We start from the raw sequence: 23,083 nt of genomic DNA, 5'->3' as shown, positions 1-23,083 counted from the left end.
AATAGACGGAAGAAGACGAAGAGGAAGGTAGGTCTCTGACGACAGATTCAAAGCATGGGAAACGAGAAGCAAAAAGAATTCAGGGGTGCCACACACATATATATATATTCGTTGTTATACTATACATGGAGATTCTGCTATGAAGAAAAAAAAACGTTTGAATACATAATAGGCCGTCACACCTTTGATTCCAGGGAAAGGGTTATGTTGGGATGGTGGCAAAACCTTCCCCTCCTCTCTTGCAGATTTTTTTTTATTCATCCATGAACCTTTCTCATCCCATATAACCATCCCGTAAAGAAAGAAAAAAAAAGTTTTGCTACCGTGTGTCATCCCTCATAACCAACACAAAAGGATTCTGGTATAAACAAAGATATTGCTACAACTGAAGATAAATCTAGTACAGAATATTCGCTGTCTTCAGTAAGTTTTACGTTCTCCGAACAGTTTCTACAAAAATTCATAAGGTTCTCCAGGATGCTGAATGTCTATCTCCTGCTTCAGGAGTGGTCCATGAGAACTTTTTTCTCTCTCTCCTTTCCTCCTGCGGAGAGTATATTCTTCACGTACTTCTGCACCTGGACAAAAGAAATCAGGCCAAAGGTGGAGGGGGTGAAACAAGGAGTGGTAGACCCACCTCACATTTCTTTTAGCAGTAGGTTCGTCTGATGAATAGGCATAAGGGGATGGATAAAAAAAAAAAATCTACGACGCACGGGTACTATCATGCAGAAGTGAAGGTTCCTATAACATCCATCCACCACACAGAACTTTACAGAAGAACCATGCAGACGGTTTTCCTGTTTGACGTGTGGTCAACGTATGATACGAAAAGGACCTTCTTGTGTTGTATGATTTATTTTGTTGTGGACACTGGTTAAACGACTAAAAAAATATATATATTTATCTGAGTGGACATCCCGGTCTGTCAACTACCTTTCACGATGGACAGAGGAATATCATTGAAGAATGGTAAGACTCATTTTTCATTGATGTTAAAATAGATCTTCCTAGGGCAACTGACATTTATTATTGATTTTAATTTACTTTACTTTCTTAGATTAATATTCATTTAACTTTAGTTTATTATTATTATTATTATTATTATTATTATTATTATTATTATTATTATTATTATTATTATTATTATTATTATTATTATTATTATTATTATTATTATTATTATTATTATTATTATTTCAGTTTATAGAGTTGATTAAATTGTACTGAAATTTTGGATTGTCACCCACGCATACTGTAGGCTGCTGCTCGTGGACTCAGTTTAGAGGTCTTCTCGGACCGGGCCCGGCCCGTGAATTTATAATATGAGGCTCGACCCGAGTCCGAAATATGTTTTAGCATTTAGGCCCGACCCGGCCCGAGCTTGTGTAATAGTCAAATGAGCCCGACATATATCCGAATTACAGAAACTTAATAATTAACATATATTGTACTTTTATTTACAGTCATTAGAGGTTTAATTTTGCAGTTGTGCTTTAAAAGTCGTCCACAATGAACGGTCCAATAAATGTCGTTCTACAGTATATTTACAAAGTTAGGCCCGAAAAGGCCCGAAAAATATGGTTGTATATTTAAAAATTTACTGCCGAGCCCGGCCCGGGCCTGAAGTGATATATACTTTGTAGGCCCGAGTCCGGCTCGCAGGCCGGGTCGGGCTTAAGCCCGCGGGCTCTGCTCGAGCCCGTCCAGATCTTTAACTCAGTTGCAGACTCGTAGCCAGAATACATATGCAGAGGGGCTGAGATTTTTTTCAGAGTAGACTTCAATTTACCTAAGCATTGATACATACCAACAAACAATTGAAAGTTTCCAGAATGGTTGGTGTTTATCGCAGGGGAGGGAAGGGAGCTATCTAGTTGTGAACTTGGTGTAACTTTGTGGCGTGGTCAGTTCGTAAAAACGTATTGGACACTGTTTCTTTTTTTTTGGGGGGGGGGGCTCTATTTACTTACAGCCAGGGGTACACGTACTACATGGGGTTCACCGGGTATTGACTCCCAAATCTCGTAACTCAGTATATATTCGTACACTTTCTTATTAAAATTATACTTCCTTAGCAGAGACATTACTGATGTCGGCTAAACATTTGAACTTATTCATCATCTATATTTTTCTACTATTTCTTTTCTGATAAAAGAAATTTAATTTTATCATTTTTCGTGAGAATAGAGGTGGCAGTACCCAAAAACTAGTTATAGTTTTTATTGGCTTTAGGAAAACACCCATTACATACTACATAAACGTTGCGTCTTTATTACTGGACCTTCCAAACTTTGGACCCCACCCTACAGAAATTTCTGGATGCGCGCCTCCTTACAGTTAACTATTTCTCTTTTCAAATCTAATGTCCGTACTAAAAATCCTCACAGGAAATCGAATCTAGGACAAAACGCAACAAGAACGAACGTGCTACCCACTGGTTAAACAGAGTAGTATATATTCTCAAATATTTTAATATGGAGTTAATCAAGGCTTTCAACATATATTTATGGGAACATTTTACTGTTTGAGCTTAAATATTCTACATACGTGACGTAAGAATTTGACCTTCGTAAAAAGAAAGAAAAAAGTGTATTTTCTTTAGGGTTCTCCCAATCAGATTTATTATTTACGGATAAAATCGGTCAAGAATGAGCGGACGAATTTATTCCCTACTATCAACTTAAAACATGATTCACATGGTTTTTCGTAGAAATTATCATGTTAACGTGACGAATGTTTCGTTTGATGATTAAGAATCATCCCCGTCACATAAAATTGAAACTGAAATCGGTACTGTCCACACTTAGAATAATCTCGAATATATATATATATATATATATATATATATATATATATATATATATATATGGCCTCGGAGGTTATATCTCTTTTTACATTTCAATTCTTGAATAGAGAATGTGGTTTATAAAGTGCGCAAACTAGCAAAACAAACTGTAACTTAAATACAAACTAAATCTTGATGCTCTCAGAAACAATTTTGGACTTATTATAGCCGCTGAATTAGGAATTCTTACAAAAGAAAAAGTGTCCTGCCTCCTACCCGGAAAGATTCATATTCCCTACGTAATGAAAAAGTTCACATTGAACACTGAATTTGTTCCGTAACAATACACGTAAATATGTGTTACATAATGCCAGAAACATTATTTCGTGACGTCGTATGTGTTTGTGTGTGTGTGTATGTGTGCGTGTTACCAGATAAAATTATACTCATATTTGCGGAAATCAGCACCTCCACCATAATTATTTGAATTGACTATTGCAATGAGTGATGTTTCGTTATCGTTATGTTTTACTCTTTTCTTACTGAATTGTACAATAATACAACGTAGTATTTTTTTCGTTACATAAAAGTTTCAGTTTAATTGGGGTGTAATTGAGGACCTGAATTGAAAAAGCCCCAAGTCCACCGGAGTACATTTTTTCGGGAGGAAAACTATTATAATATTAAATGCTTTTGTTTGGAACTGTTTTTCTGTGGTTGGTCTTACTAATTATGTTCTTTATCATCTATCCTTAAAGATATAACTGCGCGAAACAGGTCTATCAATGTGAAAAATATGTATGTAACCAGGCCCACAACCAGAGGGGGACTAGGGGGCCTGGCCCCCCTAAACTTTTCGTGGCCCAGACATCAACACAAAATGCTAATATTAATACCAAAAGAAACACAATTTAGATGTTTGTAAGAGAATTTTTAATGACTTGGCCATTAACCCCCCCCCTAAACCTCTGTGGCTGGTTTCAGGCCTGTATGTAGCCCATGTCTATGAACTCGGGAATGTTTTTTATTCAATTCAAGTTCTCAATTTGAAATATTTTCGTGATGTTAAATAACGTTACATGTTCAAAGTATGAATAATTGATTACATTTTAATATACTAATGGAAAACGTGAAACTGATCAGAACCATATGAGTTTACGGTGGACATCATGTTCGTGTTTTTCTCGATGTTCTTTCATTAGTACATTAGATTTCAGCAATTAATTAAAAGTTTCATATCGACACATTTATATTTAGATATCAGCTTAGCCTATCTTAGAGTGAGAAGTATATATTAGTTTTTCTCCCCGTTTTTTTTTTTTTTTTTTTTTTACCACACTGATTTGTGATATACAATAATTGGGATACTTTTTAATTATTTCACGTCCACATAAAACAGTCTTAAGTAATAATAGTTTCCTTCGTTGCCGAAAATGCTACAAAACTTAAAAATAACTTTACAAATAAATAAATAAAATGTGTTAAGAAGTTTGCTATGAAAAAAAAAACGAAATTTAAAAGAAAAAAAAACGAAAGTTCATTATACGTAACTTTCTCTCCAAAAGCAAAACTTTTAACTTAATTTCCCCTTTGTTGTGTTCTGTAACAAATCCAAAAGAATGATTAAAAAGTTAACTAGAATAGTGAGAGAAAGCAGGCGTCTTCACCTCCCTCCGACAAGAACTTCCATGCACAATGGCCACTACGAGTCTATATCACATGGTTTAGGATCGAACCAGGAAGGAATGCTTTGTTAGTGTTGCCCACGAAACGAGATTTTATCCTCTCGTGTCGAAACGAAAATCGAATCGAGATTTTTTTTTTAGGGGGGGCTTTCGGACTTAATCCCCCCCCCCCGAAATCTTACCTACTACAGTAAAGTATATGAAATATCTTGCAGAATTTTCACATTTTCGGGCAAAGCCCCTCCGAAAGTTAGCAAAGCACCCCTCTCGAAACAAAATCGTAAATACGCCACTGTTTTTTCGTCTCATAGACAGTACTAGTTCTTTCAAGTCTCAGATCTCAGACACTGTTTTAATGTTACATAATTCATAGTATAAAAGCTATAAAATGATAAAGTGATTGGACGGACTCAAGAAAGAGCATTTATCAAAGTTTAAACATATGCAAATCATTACCCAATATATTTTCATAAAGTTGTTATATGACTCTCTTCATCTTCCTCTGGTGACACGGAAGAACTCTAATAACTTACAGATGAAACTAATAAGAAAATCAGGTCATAAATTTTGTACATATATTGTATTTACAAAATGAGAACGCATAGTGGCTCAGTGGTAGAGCAGTTACCTCTGGTGCGTCGTGTTTCTGGTTCGATCCCCGGCCAAGTAAACTTGTGGTGAACATCATTGTATCTATGGATTTTCTCGCGTACTCTCGCTTCCTCCCACTTTCTCATCCCACCAATCCTTCCATCATCATTCACTTGCCGTAATCATTGTCTCCTTTAGCCTAAAAGGGCATAATCGTGGGACGTTAAACTAAAAAAAAACTCATTTTATTTCATGTATAAAATAAGTCGAGAAAAATTTCGAGACGAAAGAGAGGTTTTTTTTTTCAAGAATCGAGACGAGACTAAAAATAATTTTTCGATAATCGAGACAAGACGAATCTTTAACAAAACTTACAAGAAGAGACGAGAAAACCTTATTTCTCCGCTCGTCTCGTGGAAAAATTTACAACTAAGACACATTCCAAGAAACAGTTTGGATATTTTAATGGTTAATTTTGGAATCTGCAATGAAGGATATGGGAAATGTGATTGTTATTGCTGTTTTAAAGAAACTGAACGCGTCCAGCAGCAGCATTTCAGATTTTGCTTGAGGGGGGAGAGATCATCTAGCGACAGTGACGACGCCAGCTTTAAGTTCTTAGGGGGGCAAAGGAGGGGCAGATACATTTTCGGGGAGGGCGACTATTTGCCATACCAAAAATGACATATTTATTATGTTTGACTTATTTTACATTACATTGTGTAATTTCGTTGCTGTTTTCATATTAGACCTATATGATTATAAATTAAACTTATTTCAAGTAAAATTTGTAACTAACAAATAAGTAATGTCTGCACATGAAATATTTTTCAATGAAACTTTTGAAGCTTAAGCCACAAACGCCCAAGACCAGTTTTATTCGTTAGCAACTACCTTGAACAATACCGTGTTACATCGAAAACCTGAGAAGAAAACTGAACGAAATTCGTACAACAAAAGAATGGGTAGTGTGCCTGAAGTGGAACAACGGGGGTTTGGCTAAATGAATGATATAGCGCATGTAACGTAGAGAAAAATAAAGTGGGTCACTGGTGGCACAAGGAGCGTTTGTGGGTAAAACATAAATTGAATTACTTTTGCGTATGCTACAAGTAACACATTCGTCTAGTACTAAATGTTACGTATCTCTCTCTCTCTCTCTCGCTATATATATATATATATATATATATATATATATATATATATATATATATATATGTAGCGAGAGAGAGAATTTAGAAGGAGCTGCTGAAAATGTCCTAGTCCAATCCAGAAAGAGTGTAGGTACTAGTAGAAAAATGAAACCGTAGTTTAGAAAAACATATCTCTGTATGTATAAATACAAATTTTCATGTTAATAATGAAATTCTTATTGTTTCTCAGGCCTCTGAAGTGATTATGTGTACCCAAATAGATAATTTCACGAACATCCAGATCCTAACTGTTATAACATTTTGTTTTTGAGTGACAAAAATAATTTAAGCTATTATTTATATAGTTTTTAAAGTGTATAGTAAATTCACGATATACTTATTCTAATCTGAGGTCTGGCTGCACCCCGCTTTCTCAGTTTTTACCTTCTTAGCAAAACTTGTGTCAGAGATTCTGGGCATTTCTTTGGAACTCGTCGGTGGCATAATTCAGAATGGCTTCGGTATGCTCAAGTTCTCAACATAATGGGTTCTTAAAATATCTGTCAGGAGAATAAAAGAGTGACGGCATTAAGAGAAGTCTTCTTCCAATTTGACCGTAATGCTGATCAATTTCGCTCACAAGTAGTAACCATAGATGAAATATGTTGTGCCACTATGATCCTGAATCGAAGCAACAGTCAATGGAGTAGTAGCACTCATTTCTCCATCGCCCCAAGAAGTTCAAGACACAGAAGTAGGTTGAGAAGCTGTTTGCAACATTCTTCTGGGATAAGTATGGAGTCGTACTCATAGACTACCTCCGCAACGGTCAGATATTTAATCCAGAATCTCTACATTACTTACAAAACTGAAAGAAAAATTCAAAGTTTAACGCCGCGGAAAATGAAAAGAAAGAAATTCTGTTCGTTTAGGAGAATACAGCTGTCCATCAAGCCGCTGCGAACACAACTGACATTGCATAATAATCTAGGATTTCAATGTCTAGATCATCATTCTTATTCCGCAGATTTAGCTTCGTCTAACTATAACGTGTACTTATTTCCCAAACTTAAATAACACTTGAAAGGACGCCATTTTAGATTTGATAGGGGTAGTGCTACGAACAGTGGTGCGAGGAAATCTTCAGATTTTTTAACTTCTCCGCAAAAGCTGGAGCACTGTACAGCGGGGGACACTTCTAAATGGTACAGCCATATGGAGATTTACGGCTAAGGTGTACCATTTAGAAGTGTCCCCCGCTGTACAAGGTAGTATATTGACTCTCGGGGTAAGTGTAGAAGAAGTAAAACTTCACCACTCCACATGCGCTCCTTCTGGGTTGGACTACTAATTTTTCAGCAGTTCCTAGTCAATATGGTAGACGTCACGTCAGTACTTTGAAACAAAATAAGTAAGGGAGCACTAGTATAATAAACCAATTACTAACTAAAGATCAGCACTCTGACAATACGTTTCATTGGGAATCAATTTAATTCCATAAATTTATTATTATCATTTGCAGGAAGAGAAAACACAACTCTTTTTATCCCTTTCAAAAAATTAAGCCCTGGTAGTTGCAAACTAAGCTGTTATAAGCACATCCTCCGAATATTGAAAGCCGAAAATAATGTTCCAGAAAAAAGAAGTACAGAACCTTTAAATAAAACAAAATATGAAACTGAAAACTTCAAACCTGGATAAATACAAACAAGTTAAGTAATTGGTTTTACCTTTCTTTTGTTTCCAATCGAAGTTGATTCCGACCAAATCTACTATTGTTCGCTAGGCACAATAATTAAAAATCATAAGAAAGAAGTAGCCCTATAACTAAAATTTACCTCAAAAGGCGCTAAATTTGAAACCAGAAATTTCGTGCATACCCAGACGCTCAAAAAAGAAAGCTTGAGGACTAATCTGCCACATAGTAAATGCATGGAAAGTAGACTACAATTTGACAATGAGATTGGTTATGATACTGATATAAAATACTACATGTAGAATGTTTAAAGATTGTAGGAGTCTGGGGGGGCAGTCTAGGTGGCAGTCAGGGGGGCAGAAGTAGCTACTAGGGGGGCGCTCGCCCCCCTTGCCCCCCCTCTGCCGTCGTCACTGTCTAGCGACGAAAGATTTTCCGCTTTTAAGTTAGTATATTACTATGCAATTGGTTGAAAAATATGCATTTTTCAAACTCAGTGCGGGAGCAATTGACCCTCTCTGCCTTCCTTCAATGACGCTCCTTATTGTGTCTCTTTACTCTCATATGATTGCAAACTGTCTCGATTTTATCTTAGAGCATTCAGTGACGACTTTTGTCCCCCTTTTTCCCCTGACATGGTTGTTATGAAATATTAATATGGAATACCTTTATAAAAGACATTCCTGTATACCTACCAATGATTTTTTTTAAATTTTGTGTACACACAAAAATAAGCGTAATTTGCAAAACAGAGTCGGTAGAGGAGCAGTCAGTAAGATGACTCTTACTTGTGGTTGGTCTGGGTTCGATATCCATTGGAGAAGAGAAATTTTTCTTACTTTACCCTTGTTCCAATTGGGCTAAAGAGATTCACTCAGCTTCTGTAAATTGGGTACCTGAGGTTAAAATCTATAAAGTGAGCAGTGTTGCGTCCCTTTATGTTTTGCCTCTAATTCGTGAAATAAGAATATTGTTGCTTACGGCATTCCGAAGAGGAAGATATTATTAGAAATAAAATACTAAAAGAATTAGAGGTGAATCCTGTGAAGTGCCGACTTTTTTCTTTCTTTTAATTTGTACTGTTAATCGCAATGAACCTTGCTGTAGATTTTTTTTTTTTTCGATAATGAAAAATTTGTGAACTAATGATCACAAACGACTTGATTCACGAGACCTCAGTGGAACTGATTTGATCGTAGAAACAAACATTCAGGTTATCTGGATGGAACTGGTTTAGGATTTTGTGTGTGAAGCCAAAATGAACAGTTCAACGATTTGTAGCGAAACTAAAATGAAGTAAAAAGAAATCTAAAAATATTAGACGAGAATTTTGAAAAAAAAAAAGTTAAAACGGTAATTTGCTTCTACATACATGTTTACGGTATTTGTTAGATGCCTTACTCTCTCTTCCCCTCTCTCTCTCTCTCTTTCGCCAGTTGACAAAATATGTCCTAATTTTTTCTAATCTAAAAACTCGCTATTAAGTACCACAGAGCAGTACCGTTCGTTATAAGTGTACATCTTAACTGAAGTCCCTATGCATATACTTTCTCATTGAATATCTTCCAAGTAGTTTACATTGGTACCCGTCATGAAAATTGTGACAAGTAAACATTCCACAAAGAGCATATGTTCGAGAAGCTATCAATAACTGACGTCTTGTTTATTGACATGTTTTAAGTTTCCATTAGACCCTTTTCGAAACATGGCGTAAAAGTCCTAGTTTTTCTTACAGTTATATTTTTCCCTGTTATAGACTCTTTTTGATATAAAAGTGTCAATATTTGGATCCTGGAGTTTAAGCTGAGAAGTATATATATTTTCTTGAGTGCATATTGGCATTTTCTATTATAAGTTGATTCTTTCAGGAAGCCACAAATGGTTCATGGTATGTTAAATACTGTGAGTATGGATACATTTCACAAATTTTGACTTGTGGTAATACACATACACATTCACGGTCTCGCACTTTCTTTTGCGAGTTCTTTCCCCAGAAATTAAATTCAAACATATGTGAATTCGAGTGTTGTAAATAATGGAAAGTAAAGTGGCGGAGCTGCAGGGTAGCTTCAGGGATAGGCTCTTTACTCGAATTCTTCGCCCCTTCAGTGGTCCTCCTTCTCACAGTACTGGCCATATTGCTACTAACTAAAATATTGAAAAACGTAGTAGGAGATCGATAAACACTTTTCGTTATGAAACATTCGAAAATATTTTTTAATGCAATAGTAACTACAAATAATCCCTAAGGTATCGATCTTTAAGTTGACCATTAGAAAAAATTATTTACAATGACGAGTGTAATCCTAACTATGGTATATATAAAACTACATGAACTGTCATAAATTAAAGGGGTACCGGCACTTCCGGAGGACATGAAAAATTGAAATTTGGCATAATTGTAGGTTTCCGGGACTAACCGACAGGAAAATTGCCAAAAGTTAATATTTTTAATTTTTAGCGGGTCTAAAAGGGAATTGAAGATTTTCTCCATGTTATTTAAATGTTTTTCTTTTTAACCTTTAATCTCATGTTTCAGGTGCTTGAAATTAGAATAAAAACTTGAAATTAGGCATGCTTCTACGTTTCCGTTAGCATTACCTAATTAAATCAGTAAAAGTTTTTAAAAAATCCAACTTTAGAGTGGTTTTATGGGGAACTGAAAAATCTTTCCCATGTTATTTATATGGAACGTCTTCTACACCCCAAAATGTTTAGACACTTCCGACAGGATTAGAATGACGAAATTTGGCATGATTGTCGCTTTCCGGGAATAACCGGTAGGAGAATTGCCAAAAGTGAATATTTTTATTTTAAGGGGTGTAAAGGGAGATGAAGAAATTCCCATGTTTTAAATAGGCCTTTTCTTGGGATACAAAATTTTATCTTTTAGATAGTTGAAATAGGAAAAGTAATTTGAAATTCGGTAGAATTGTGGGTTTAAAAGGTGCAAGGCCATAGATCGAGCAAAGGTGGGAGCGAAGCCCTCAGCTGGACAAATTAAGGAATGTATGAAGAGCAAATGCACGATATTCACTGTTGATGCAAACGCTGATACGTAAGAGATGCAAGGAAGTAGGCCGAGCAAACACGGGAGTCTGGGAGCGGAGCCAGCTAGCCAAAGGCTAGTTTTCGTTATAAAACTTCACTCTGATTCTTTTAATTTTTTCTGTTGAAAGGCATTTTCAGTTTGTTTAAACGAATTCAATGCAATGATTGTTTGAGCTTCTACGTTTCGAGAAAGAAAAAAACTGACTTCTTTATATATATATTTGAAAACCTGAAAATATTGGAAAAACCTTAATCAGGCCGAAAGACAAGTTTTTAACCCATTTACCCTATTAGGCAGACGAGGGCCCTAACCCAGCAGAGGAGGTGAGTAATAACCAATTTCATTCCATGTGGTCCAAAATGTTTATATGAAAAAACTGATAATAATTAGCAGCTGAAATAAAATTGCAGCTTGGGTTAGAATAAGGAGTATTTTACGATCGCCGCCCCCCAGAAGAGTAAACTTTCCAATTTTATGTATAAAAAAAACCATCCCAGATTTTGGAGCTCTTAAAATTAGCTTTAAGTAACAATATTATAACCCTCCCCCCAGAAGTCCGTCCTAACACTGATTTAGACAGCAGTATTATGCAGTGACGGGAACCGATATCCTCGTTGCTGACATTCTCTCTAAAATGGAATACGGACAAAATCTCGGGGCCAAAATATCGCCGCCCAAAACCTCGCGTGGCCAAGAGTTCGCCGCCCCAAACCTCACGGGACAAAATCTCGCCAGGCCGAAACCTCACGTTGCCAAAACCTCGCCACCCGAAACATCGCGGGCTAAAATCTCGCCGGGCCAAAACATCGCATGGACAAAACCTCGCCGCCCAAAATCTCGCTTGGCCAAAAATTTGCGGAATGAAACCTTTCCTTAAAATTTACCCAATGAGTTTCTTAATATGCAGTTCCATATTACAAATAATAATAATAATAATAACATTAATAATAATAATAATAATAATAATAATAATAATAATAATAATAATAATAATAATAATAATAATAATAATAATATACAAAACATTATGTGTGTGTTCTTCCTTTTGGTATTCCCGTTTTTTTCTACTTTCTTCATTTCATCATTTTCTTCATCCTGATCATCTACGTCTCCTTTAACCTACAGGACGTAATCGAGGGACGTAAAAACTCACATATTAATTCATACTTTCATAAATATTATTCGATTTTGTTAGAATTTCCTAAGGTCAGCATCAAAGTGAAATACCCCCCCCCCCCCCGTAGGCTTAAACTCCATCTATATTGAAAATTTGATCGAGATCGGTCGGGTGGTTCATGAGCTATTAAGTCACAAACGCAGTCAATTTAATTTTTATGTATTTCTATATGTTTCCCACTTTCCCTCCGGCTTCCCGTCAAAGTAAAATGATGAAAACCATCCCAGGCAGTGACCTGATCTGTCTGGCAAATTTGATCAAGAGTGATCTCTTGGTTCAAGAGTTATTAAGTTTTATTTATTTTTATATATCTCCCCCTCCACTTCATTATGTCGTCAAAGTGAAATTACAAAGGCGTCCCAGGCCCGAGCCTCATCTATGTTGAAAATTTGATCGAAATCGGTCGGGTGGCTCAAGAGGTATGACGTCACAAACATAGTCATTTTCATTTTTATATATACAGATTTTCAAAGCACGCGTTAGAATACTTTCTTGTTACTATTTTAATGCAATTATGTGTTATTACAAAATATATACATATAGCAATATATATAGCATTCAACATCGAAGAAATCGTCGTGACGAGGTTTTATACTAACATTTCTTCCCAGGCAAGATTACGTCCTGCGTAGTTTAGACCAGGCGAGATTCTGTGTCCAGAGATCAGGACCGCAAGATTTTTGCAGGCAAGATTTTGGTTATGGCGAGATTTTGGGACGCGAGGTTTTGGCAAGGCGAGGTTTCGGCCTGGCAAGATTTTGACCCGCGAGGGTTTGGGCGGCGAGGTTTTGGACAAGCGAGGTTTTGGCCTGGCGAGATTTTGTCCCGCAAGGTTTTGGGCGGCGAGGTTCTGGCCAGGCGAGGTTCTTGCCCCGAGGTTTTGTGCCCAAACCCACTAAAATACCCAGCAATTAATCAATCAAGAACTGTATTGCGCATGCAAGAATCTAGAAATGTTAGCAAGAGGATCAAGAACAAGTTGTCTATATCTTTTCTATTACTTGCGTTGACTAGGGTGTCTAGAAAAAAGTACTATTGCAAAAGCAATATCTCGTCTCGGAAGGCGTATATGTTTGTATTGAATGTATTCTGTCTCGCCTCGTCTCGTGGATGTGTCTGGACGCGTGGACGTGCTGTTATCAATTCCGAAATTAAAAATTACTAACTTCGAAATCCCATTGAAAATAAAATGTTGTATATTTTCTATCCAAAGTTCAATATTTATTATTATTATTATTATTATTATTATTATTATTATTATTATTATTATTATTATTATTATTATTATTATTATTATTATTATTATTATTATTAGGAATTAAGTAGTATTCGCGTCACTGTTAGGAGATGTGTATCACCGTTAAGAGAAGACAAACAATAGATAGAATCTGCTGCCGAACAGTGTATTTTTTACACATACTGTACATAAATGAATAAAGCAAACTAATTTAGCAAAATAAAAACAATGAATTAATAGTAACGAACGGAGTTTTTGCTTCCATAAATATCCGTCTTTTCTCGAAAACTACACATGAGAATTTTACACTCAAGCGTGTCATTTTGTTCTGCTTGATGCAATCTGGAATCTTTAGATAACATTATAGTTAAAAGCAAAAATTAAACTTTAAGAATTAATAATAATTTTAGGGCTACATCTCATTAGCCATATTGTATACAAATTGTGGCAGATATTTGAGAACACATAAGTGACACAGTATCCTGTACGTCATAGTTACAACTCCTTTCTTTCTGTAAGTAAAAATGGAAAACCTAGGCTAACCCATGAAACATCATCGTCTCCTTGGCTACAGGTCACTCGATTCAAAGATTGCCGCATTCCTGAAAGGAGCTATTAGGAGTGATTTGGCCACTGTTCCCCCACTTCATTGTGAGGGCTTGGACATTATCGGCACCCCATAATTTGCCCGTTCTATCCAAGCTGTCATCAATCAGGATACTGGGAAGTCATAGCAGGAACACGACAGAGGGCTGCAGATTGATGAGATCACCATCCAAAGTGTGGATTTATGAGAATCTTCGTTACAAGTTGTACATGATACCGAGAGGACAGTTCTTGTCCGAGAGAACCAGGGCGAAACTTCTGACTGACCATAGTCAGGCATCTCTTAAACAAGCTGAGACAACCAGAGGAGTCCGTAGTGCTCCGGGTTTTGTTTTATGAGTAAAAATTTGTCCAGGACCAGAAGATGAACCGGCATGAGGAACTTCCAATCTTCTAGCACACCAAATGTCCAACTTCAGTGAGGTTCTGGAGATCAGAGCAGTAAAGGTGTTCTGATTGCTTTATATTTCTTTCGTCAATGTGATAAAGTCAATGCCGTTGCTTGCACTGAGGTGTTGAAGACAGCTCAGAAGCCCTGGATTATTGCTGTAGCGCGTAGGAGGCCATATGTTTTTCAGCAGAAATTCACACCTTCTTATATAGCTCAAACCACCAAGAATGGTTATTCGACAACTTTCATGACTATGTTACTCCCAACATGTGGCCTTCCAGTTTCCTGGATGTTAACCCAATGTTAACCCAATAAGCGTATGGCAACGTTATGTCACAGCCTTCGTTTCATTCGCCTAACCCATATGCCATTGGCTGTGTCCCACGCTTTAGATATTCTACAATGTCTTTTAATTTTTCTCTCATGTTCAGTGAGTAAACTCGCTTAGGAAACATACGGAGTAACTTAACGTTATCGATGGAATGGCAGCCTAAGACGCGAACAAAAACATCAACTGTCTTCCAAGTACATTACTCGTAGATTCTTGACTAGCTAGTGATAAACTGTCAACAATTCCCAAATACGTTTCTGCTTGCCACGACCTCTTCACCCTTTCGCTTTCTGCTCCAAACGGAATGGTGGGCTCCAGTGTCATAAAAAAAATAAGTTGAAAATGACTGTAATAGACTCTTAGTTTGGGTTATGAAACATCATATTTCGAAATATTTTTTGACTGAGTGACATTTTCAAATATCAAAATATATATATATTGGTGGTTAGTATATCGATTTTTGGTGGTTAATATATCGATTTTTTAATTTTTCTCTCTCTTATCTGGTATTTCAATATTTTTTCGATATCTTGGTATTCAACATTTTGATATTTTCGATACCTTTTAACATTTATCAATACTTCTATTTCCAATATTTTTCATAATTCGATATTTCAATATATTTTGATTTTCAATTTTTCGATATTTTTTAATACCTTTTACTTTTTGATATCTTTTGATATATTTCGATATTTTCGATTTCCGGTTTATTTCAGTATTTTCTATTTTTCTTTATTTTGATTTTCGATATATCGATGAAGTTTCGACATATTCGATATTCGATTTTCAATATTCAAGTTTGGAAATCCCACATCCCAATTCTTTACTTTTTTCCTTTCATACTGTATTATAAGCTACTGCTTCTATTCACGTTTAGGATAAAGGAATGAAGCATTTATTTTTCCATATGATTACGACAAATAAGTATTTTTAATATATAAACCTACATAACATCATGGCTAAGTTATTACTATTCTTGCGATCTGTGCGGGAAACTCACATTCGATTCCAGGTAGGAGTGAATATGGTTCGGATTCCACGTTAAGGAGTATAGTCACGTCATAATATAGTCTCTGTGTTAAAGAAGTACTAAATAATAACAGAAGTAACAAGCAGCGCTGTCACGTGTACGCCATGTAAAAGAGTTTGGTTTGTATGGCGTGCTATTTTTTCAATTAATATTGAAACCGGAAGACAGCTTATTTATTTATTTAGAAGACAGCTCCAATAGTTATTTCCTTCATATTCCATTTTTTTAAAAATAAAATAATTAACAATCTTATAATTTATTTTAGTTGTTTCTCTTTCAAAAGATGCACTAATGACAGTTTACTCGTTGGCCGAGTTTGTCAAACATATACAACGAATTTGTTCATATTTCAAAAATAAATGTTTCAGTACTAATCATATTTCCCCATTTCTTTTAGCAAATATTCAAAAACGGAGAATTAATCTGTGTAGTGAGTTTTCTCCAGACGAAATATACAATAACAACATTATTATTATTATTATTATTATTATTATTATTATTATTATTATTATTATTATTATTATTATTATTATGTTCACATTTTATACATAATGAAAGTATTTCAGTACTAACTCTTCAGCATGAAACGAATCATGATTTTGCCCTCTCCGCTGATCCAGTAGCTAGCGCGCGTGCCTATGACACGAGGTCCCAGGTAGAGAGCACTGCAATTTTGAACTCATTACAGTGGCTTGGGTTCTACCTTAAAATTTCAGGTCCACGTCTCATATAGTCTCGTTGCTGAAAAAGAAGGTTCTAAGCTACAATAATGATTTATGATTTATGAAATAGGAGCAAGAAAGTTTAGTGCGTTACCCCTTCCCTTTTTATTCACTAGTTCAGGTTAAACCATTGATTTCCATAATAACGACTAATAATCGTGTTTTCATTTGAGAGTTATATCATAAAGTTTTAATATGGTCGATTTTACATGTTTTCGTTGGATTTTCCAAGAGATTGTTTTGTAACTCCTTGGTAAGTTGGTATTCATAACGTATACAGACAAATCGATCATATCAGTGTGTCATGCACAGGGTGATCTAGAAGTCTTCGTACTCTTAGGTTTGAGTATCACAGAGAACGATGTTAGCGTAATTTTATTTTATTTATTTAGTACATATTGTAATGGCCTTGTTAGAACATTATCCAATATACAAAAATTATCATGTCAAATCATGATATATTCATCCGCCCATTGAGATATCACCCGACCACTGCATTATCGCCGACGCCTTTGATGTCTCGTATCAATAACTATCGATTCTCTAAAGAATCCAATCCTTGACTCACAATACTATAATTGAGTACATACATATATAAAATATATATCCAGTAGAGACTTGACAACTCTCCGAGGGACGTTAGTACATATTTTCTTACGTGTCTTCTTACATCTATTACGCAGGCTACTTTCGACACATCGTGAAGCAAACGCACGTTTCCCCCAAACAAGCAGGGTTGCTTTTCGAGATGGGTCCATGTCAAAGCGATCTCTAAAGACAGTCACTACTTGTGTCTTTGTTTGCCCTGAGGGTGGGCGTTAGTGTACCCACACACTGACATGACACTACTCGTTCCTGAACTGTATAACCGTAACTGATTATTCATACGCAGTCACTGAGTGACGCAACTGCTTGTGAAACATTGCTTTAAACTGTAGTATTCGTACGAGGCAACTGCAGTTGTCGTCACTAAAACGGTTGCCGTCACCAACTGTCTCGAGCAACTCTCAGTGTCCGTCACTCGAGGGAAAGCATTGTTTTAAATTGTAGCCTTCGTACGGGGACACTGCAGTGACTGTCACCGCACAAGGTTGTCAGTGTATGTTGATACCAATGTATGTTTAAAAAAAAATGCTGATTAGACGAAACATGCACACTAGACCTTTCCGTCCTGCACTAGTCGCGGGTTTTCCACACCTATCCGATGGGGGAAATTTTTAACACAATAGAAAATAATAATAATGAAAACATTTTATGAATACCTTTAGTTCGTCTTTTCTATAAATTTTAATTATTTTTCTTTTTTCATATATTGTGAAGAAAGACGAATTGCTGCAAATTCACGATTTTTTCAAAAAAATAAAGTTACAGAGAATGGTGAGTTTCAGTTTTACAATATGCATTGGTGCTATAATGAAAGAAATTCGATTTGAATTTTCGGCCATAATAGTTTGAATATTCAAACACTAAGAATTTCATTAAAATAATTAAAATAATCGGATTGTTGAAATTTAACTAGATTAATATTGTGACAAGGTGTTGAGGAAATAACATGCGGGGGAAATGATATACACCATACTCACCGGTCTCTTCGTAACGTTAAAGTTTCATTTAGCTTCGACGACCAATGATTGAAGCCAACAGACTTGCTAAATCAATTATTATTTGAAGAGTGTTTAATTTGACTTTTATTATTATTATTATTATTATTATTATTATTATTATTATTATTATTATTATTATTATTATTATTATTATTATTATTATTATTATACTTTTGCACTTTTCTTCGTCTTGCTTCTTAAATTTTCGTTCAAACTGCTTCCCACAAAATGTTGCGTCCCTAGACCCGGGCCTAGTGGGCCTAGTGGTAAATCCAACTCTGCCTAGTCGTCTATTATGTTTGTTCTTTGGGTATTAGTCATTTATATTACTCATCAGATTTTCAGCCACCCCTTATGCCAAATGAATCATTTCTGGGTCTACATTTATTACTATTAATATTATTATTACTATCACGTAGCGGGACTTATATATTGTACTGTTAGTACGTCCGTCCGTTACTCCCACCATAACTCTTGGACAAATGGCAATTTTTTATATTATGTTTTTGTAATAGATGAGCGATTATGGTATATCGTCCGTGTTCGTCGTTCTTGCCTTAAAGTCACAACTAGCTTCTCTTCTGGCGTAATACTTGTTCTCACCACTGTGTCAATTCCTATAGCCTAATATCTGCCCGTAATAACTCCAGAAGTTCATCAAATGAAGGTTTCTACATACGGAAGTAGTTGAAGAATTTCATTTTGTCTGCACACAGATCACGACACAAAGTATGATAGCATAGGATACACATACATTTTTCCCCTCTATGTTTCTTCTTTTTGAGCAGCAAAATAAGAAGTGCTTGCTTGCTATTAACAGCCATTCTCAAACTGGAATAACTTGAGACGCTAGAAATGATTCTACGAACCATATGAACTGAACAGTTGCCGAATGAACACTGCAATCTCGAACCATGAATGGCTATATGTGTGTTTTTGCGTGTTCCGTGTATTTCTATGTGTCCTGGCAACACCATACATAATTTGGGCAAAAAAAGGGAGGGGAAAACAGAAAAGGACAAGAGGCCTCGTATCTGCTGCCGGTTGCCTGGTTTGTATTTCTTTTCACAAGCAGTGACGCAACTAAGTCACGTCACTCAGTGACCACGTAAGAAGGCAGCATAAACCATCATCCATCATCCATGGTTTCGCAACTGAAATGCTCCACTTGTCCTTGAACGCAGAGATGCAGTCCATAAATGCAGTATTACCAATACCATAACTAATATTACACTCGCATTATTCTCCGTGTTACTCAAACCTAAGGGTACGAGAACTACTCAGACACCCTGCAGGTGATAAAAGGCTAAAAGTCTTAGCTATATTAGGATATACCAAGTGTTACGTCACTCTATTACCGAGTTGTCGCCGATTCCTTCGATGTCTGGTATCAATAACTGGCGATTCCCTAAAGAATCCGATTCTTCAACGTACGCAAAAGTTACGTATCTCGTAGTTCAAACACATAGTTATTTGTATAACAATGATCGGCAACCTTTTCAGATTTGAGGGCTACTTTTTTATTTCAGAAATCACTAGCAGTTTATTTATTTGTTGACTAGCCTGGTAGAGGGAATTATAAAACAATAACAATGATACATACAGACAGAATGACACCACCAGTGAGCTACCTCTCATAACTTGCCAGTCGTTTGAGAAGACCTCCGAATGACGCGTTGGTCATCCCTGAATTTCTTCTAATAACACACTTTTGCATGAAGAGTGTTAAAAACTAATTAATGTCGGCATAATTTGTTTCAACTCACTCAGTTACTTTAATTACGTATCGTATAACAAACTTTATTGATATTAGATTGCAACAATGACAACAATTACAAAATCTTATAAATATTCTTCCGTTTGTTGCCAAATGATAATAGGAACATCCTCTGGAGCTCTGAACGACCTTGCTGCTCTAGTAGTTAGTATATAGATGTGTAGCTGATTAGAATGTGATACCATTTATGGCGACGCCGTGACTAGATTTGAACTACGTGATTCCACCCAAGTCAACGGTGACAATATTATTTGTCCAATTCTATATCAGCTTTTCTTGATCAAAAAGAAGCAAGTAATAGATACTAATGTGAATATTTTACATATGTCTAATATGAATAGAAAGGATGTAAATTCCTGTTACTTAACGAAAATAAAATTGCTACTAATTCAAAGTTATTTTTTTTTAAAAAAAAGTGCAGTTTCATTCCTATCTAAAGATGGGCGGGTCGCAGAAGGAAATGCCTTCCCATGGGCCATGAGTATTTATTTATTTGTAGCTTTCATTTGGAGATGGATAAGATTTATTTATTGACGTGTTTGACTGGGTACAATTACAAAATACGAAATTACAGAACAAAACAAAGTAAAACCAGAAAAATGCGGTAACAAGCAAGAACTGCTGAAAAGGTTTCTTGGCTTTATAGTGATAGTTCAGAGAAGAAATCCATGAAGATGTTGAATTTGCTGAGCAGATCTGAGGCGGCTTTCAGCTTTGGCATGTAGGTGCGTAGCGTATGTCTATGTTGCGTGTGTCAGGTGTAGGCGCGTAGCGTGTGTCAGGTTTAAGTTCATCAGAAGTTGAAGTTCTTTAATAATTTGGATCATGTCTCCAGAGAATGTCTTCACCATAGCCAACTGAAGTCCAATTTGTTTAGGAGCAAACAATACTGTAAAAGATATTAACCATACTTCGATTATATTTGGTTAATCGAAGTATGGTCAATATCTTTCACAATAATGTTTATCCTAGACAAATTGGGACTTCAGTTGACTAGAGTGTAACACTTAAGAATTCACACGTTTATGTATAATAAGTAAGTAGGCATAATACCTGAGGAACATTTAACCTCGTTTGTTTCCATATTGTATCCTGTATACGTTCAATTACAATTGTAGATTTGAGATGCCATCTTACATGCAAATAGTGGGTTGTTCAAATTCAACTCTATTTCAAATTCGTACAATTTTGCTGATACTTCTTGTGTCAATTTTAATTGCACTTGTAAGTAAAATAATCATATCTAAAATTTAATTGATCTGACTGAAAAGAAATTATAAAACAGTGAGTTTCCATTTTTTTTTTCCTCCCTAGTAGTTAGAGAACAGCACAAATAAATATGACAAGTGTATACCACCAAAATGAGTTTAGTTTCTATGGCGTGATATCTTCTCAATTAACATTGAAATGCGAAGTGGTAATACATTTCCCCCACTTCCGATTTTAGTAGAGATTAAAGTGGAGATGGAGTATGTATGATCTAGGACGTTTAATTGACTACAGGAAACTGAATCTAGTTATCTATTACCGTCTTTACTCTATAGCAATCAACGTTAAAAACAAGAAATTTTTGGTTCCTATCAGCTCAGATTAAAACTCGATTCATAGCTTTTGACGCTCTACAATCTGACAAAAAATTCGTGGTGAAGAAATGCAAAAGTTTGTGAATAAAGAAGCCTATAAAATTAATCGTGTCCATGCGGAATAGTGACTCGTAAACTTCTCCACTTGTCTAACATTTAAGTTTTCATTAACAAGGTAATTACTATGCAACCTTGCATTACATGAATCCACTGTTGGGTTGCATAATAGAGATAATTGATTTTCCTCCTTTAGCATGAAGACTAAATGAGACGGAACCTACTGCTTAAAGTAGGATCCGAATCACAATTTGCGTTTTTTTAAATAAGAAAATGAGAATCTAATGCTCCATTGGGGACAGAACTTAAGACGAAAGGACAGAAACTAGCCTTGAAATAGCCAATTAGTCAGAAAAGAGCAGTTACTAACAGCAAAATAAGGTTTTGGCGCTGATATGAGTAACCTAAGTAAATCCTTTAGAAACTCCCGAAAAAAAGACTATTTGTGACTACTCTAAGGATTATATAATTATCTACGTTAACAATGTGTGTGTTATTTTTTCTTACATTCTCGTTATGCTTTCACATATTAATATCTTTTCGTTTTACGTTCGTCTTTTCGTCCATCCGTTCATTCGCTCGTTCTTACGTTCAAACGATTCAGAAGCCACACCGTTTAATCTAACGACACCAAATTTTTAAACAAAAGTTCTTTTTTTTCTGTAAGATTACCAGCAGAAAGATTTTGAATTCTCTCCTTACTCCTGTGAAGAAAAGATAATTTGATAGTTTTTTTTAAAAAAAAAACGAAAATTACTATTATCTAGAAAATTACTCTAACGATTTTATTTATTTATATTTATTAAGTAAATATTTCATTAATGAACCTATAGTGTAGTATCACTCGATCCTAAGGGAAATAGAAGTTCTAATAAGATGAAGTTTATAAGTGGAGGTGAGATTCTTTCACATCATTTTAAGGAAAACGACTGAGACCATTTTATTCATATTTCCCAAACAAATATTTCATGAACAATCTTATTATATGACACAAGTAGTTTTCTTGAGCAAATCTGGAAAAGATAGTTTCAGTCATGAGGATGTGTTATTTTAGGACAATTCTTTTCGGAAAAGACACAGACGGTTTTGTTTCAATTTCATAAATAAATATTTCATAACATATATACCAATAATATGAAATAAGTAATTTTCTCTCAACATTCTACAAAGGGAATTTTTATTATTAGGAATGATATTTGGCTCAGTGGTAGAGCGTTCACCTCTGGTGCTTGGGGTCCCGGGTTCGATCCCAGCCCCCGCCAAGTGAACTTTGTGGTGGACAAACATCGTGTGCGTGGGTTTCCTCCCACTTTCTCCCGTTTCCTCTCACTTTCTTCATTCCACCATTTCATTACTCATCATCACCGTCTCCTTTAGCCTAACCGGCATAACCGTGGGACGTAACACTCAAAGATTTCATTTCATTTTCATTTAGGAATGATATTACTTCAAAAGATTTTAATAATAATAATAATAATAATGTAATAATAATAATAATACATTTTGTACATTTTTGCAGATTACGTAATTTTTTTAATATAACTATAAACGGCCTTATTAAGGTGAGTTTAAAGTAACTCAAATCACCAATAGATGGCAGCACATTTTCCGCACTTTCCAATA

The 23,083-nt window shown here is 35.5% G+C and overlaps 1 long non-coding RNA gene across 1 annotated transcript in view; it reads left to right on the top strand.

Moving 5' to 3' along the window:
- The first annotated feature begins 416 nt into the window (after positions 1-416).
- LOC145694934 (uncharacterized) overlaps positions 417-23,083 on the top strand; it is a 224,903-nt gene continuing 202,236 nt past the window's right edge. Inside the window, exon 1 of the long non-coding RNA XR_014133074.1 lies at positions 417-972. This is a non-coding gene — a long non-coding RNA (uncharacterized LOC145694934). The remainder of the gene's footprint in view (positions 973-23,083) is intronic.

This window comes from Thermobia domestica, chromosome 9, assembly GCF_964235325.1.
Source record: "Thermobia domestica chromosome 9, izTheDome1.hap1.1, whole genome shotgun sequence".
Lineage (NCBI taxonomy): Eukaryota > Metazoa > Arthropoda > Insecta > Zygentoma > Lepismatidae > Thermobia > Thermobia domestica.
The sequence above is the reverse complement of the archived record's forward strand: the minus strand, read 5'-3'. Positions and strand labels throughout refer to the sequence as shown.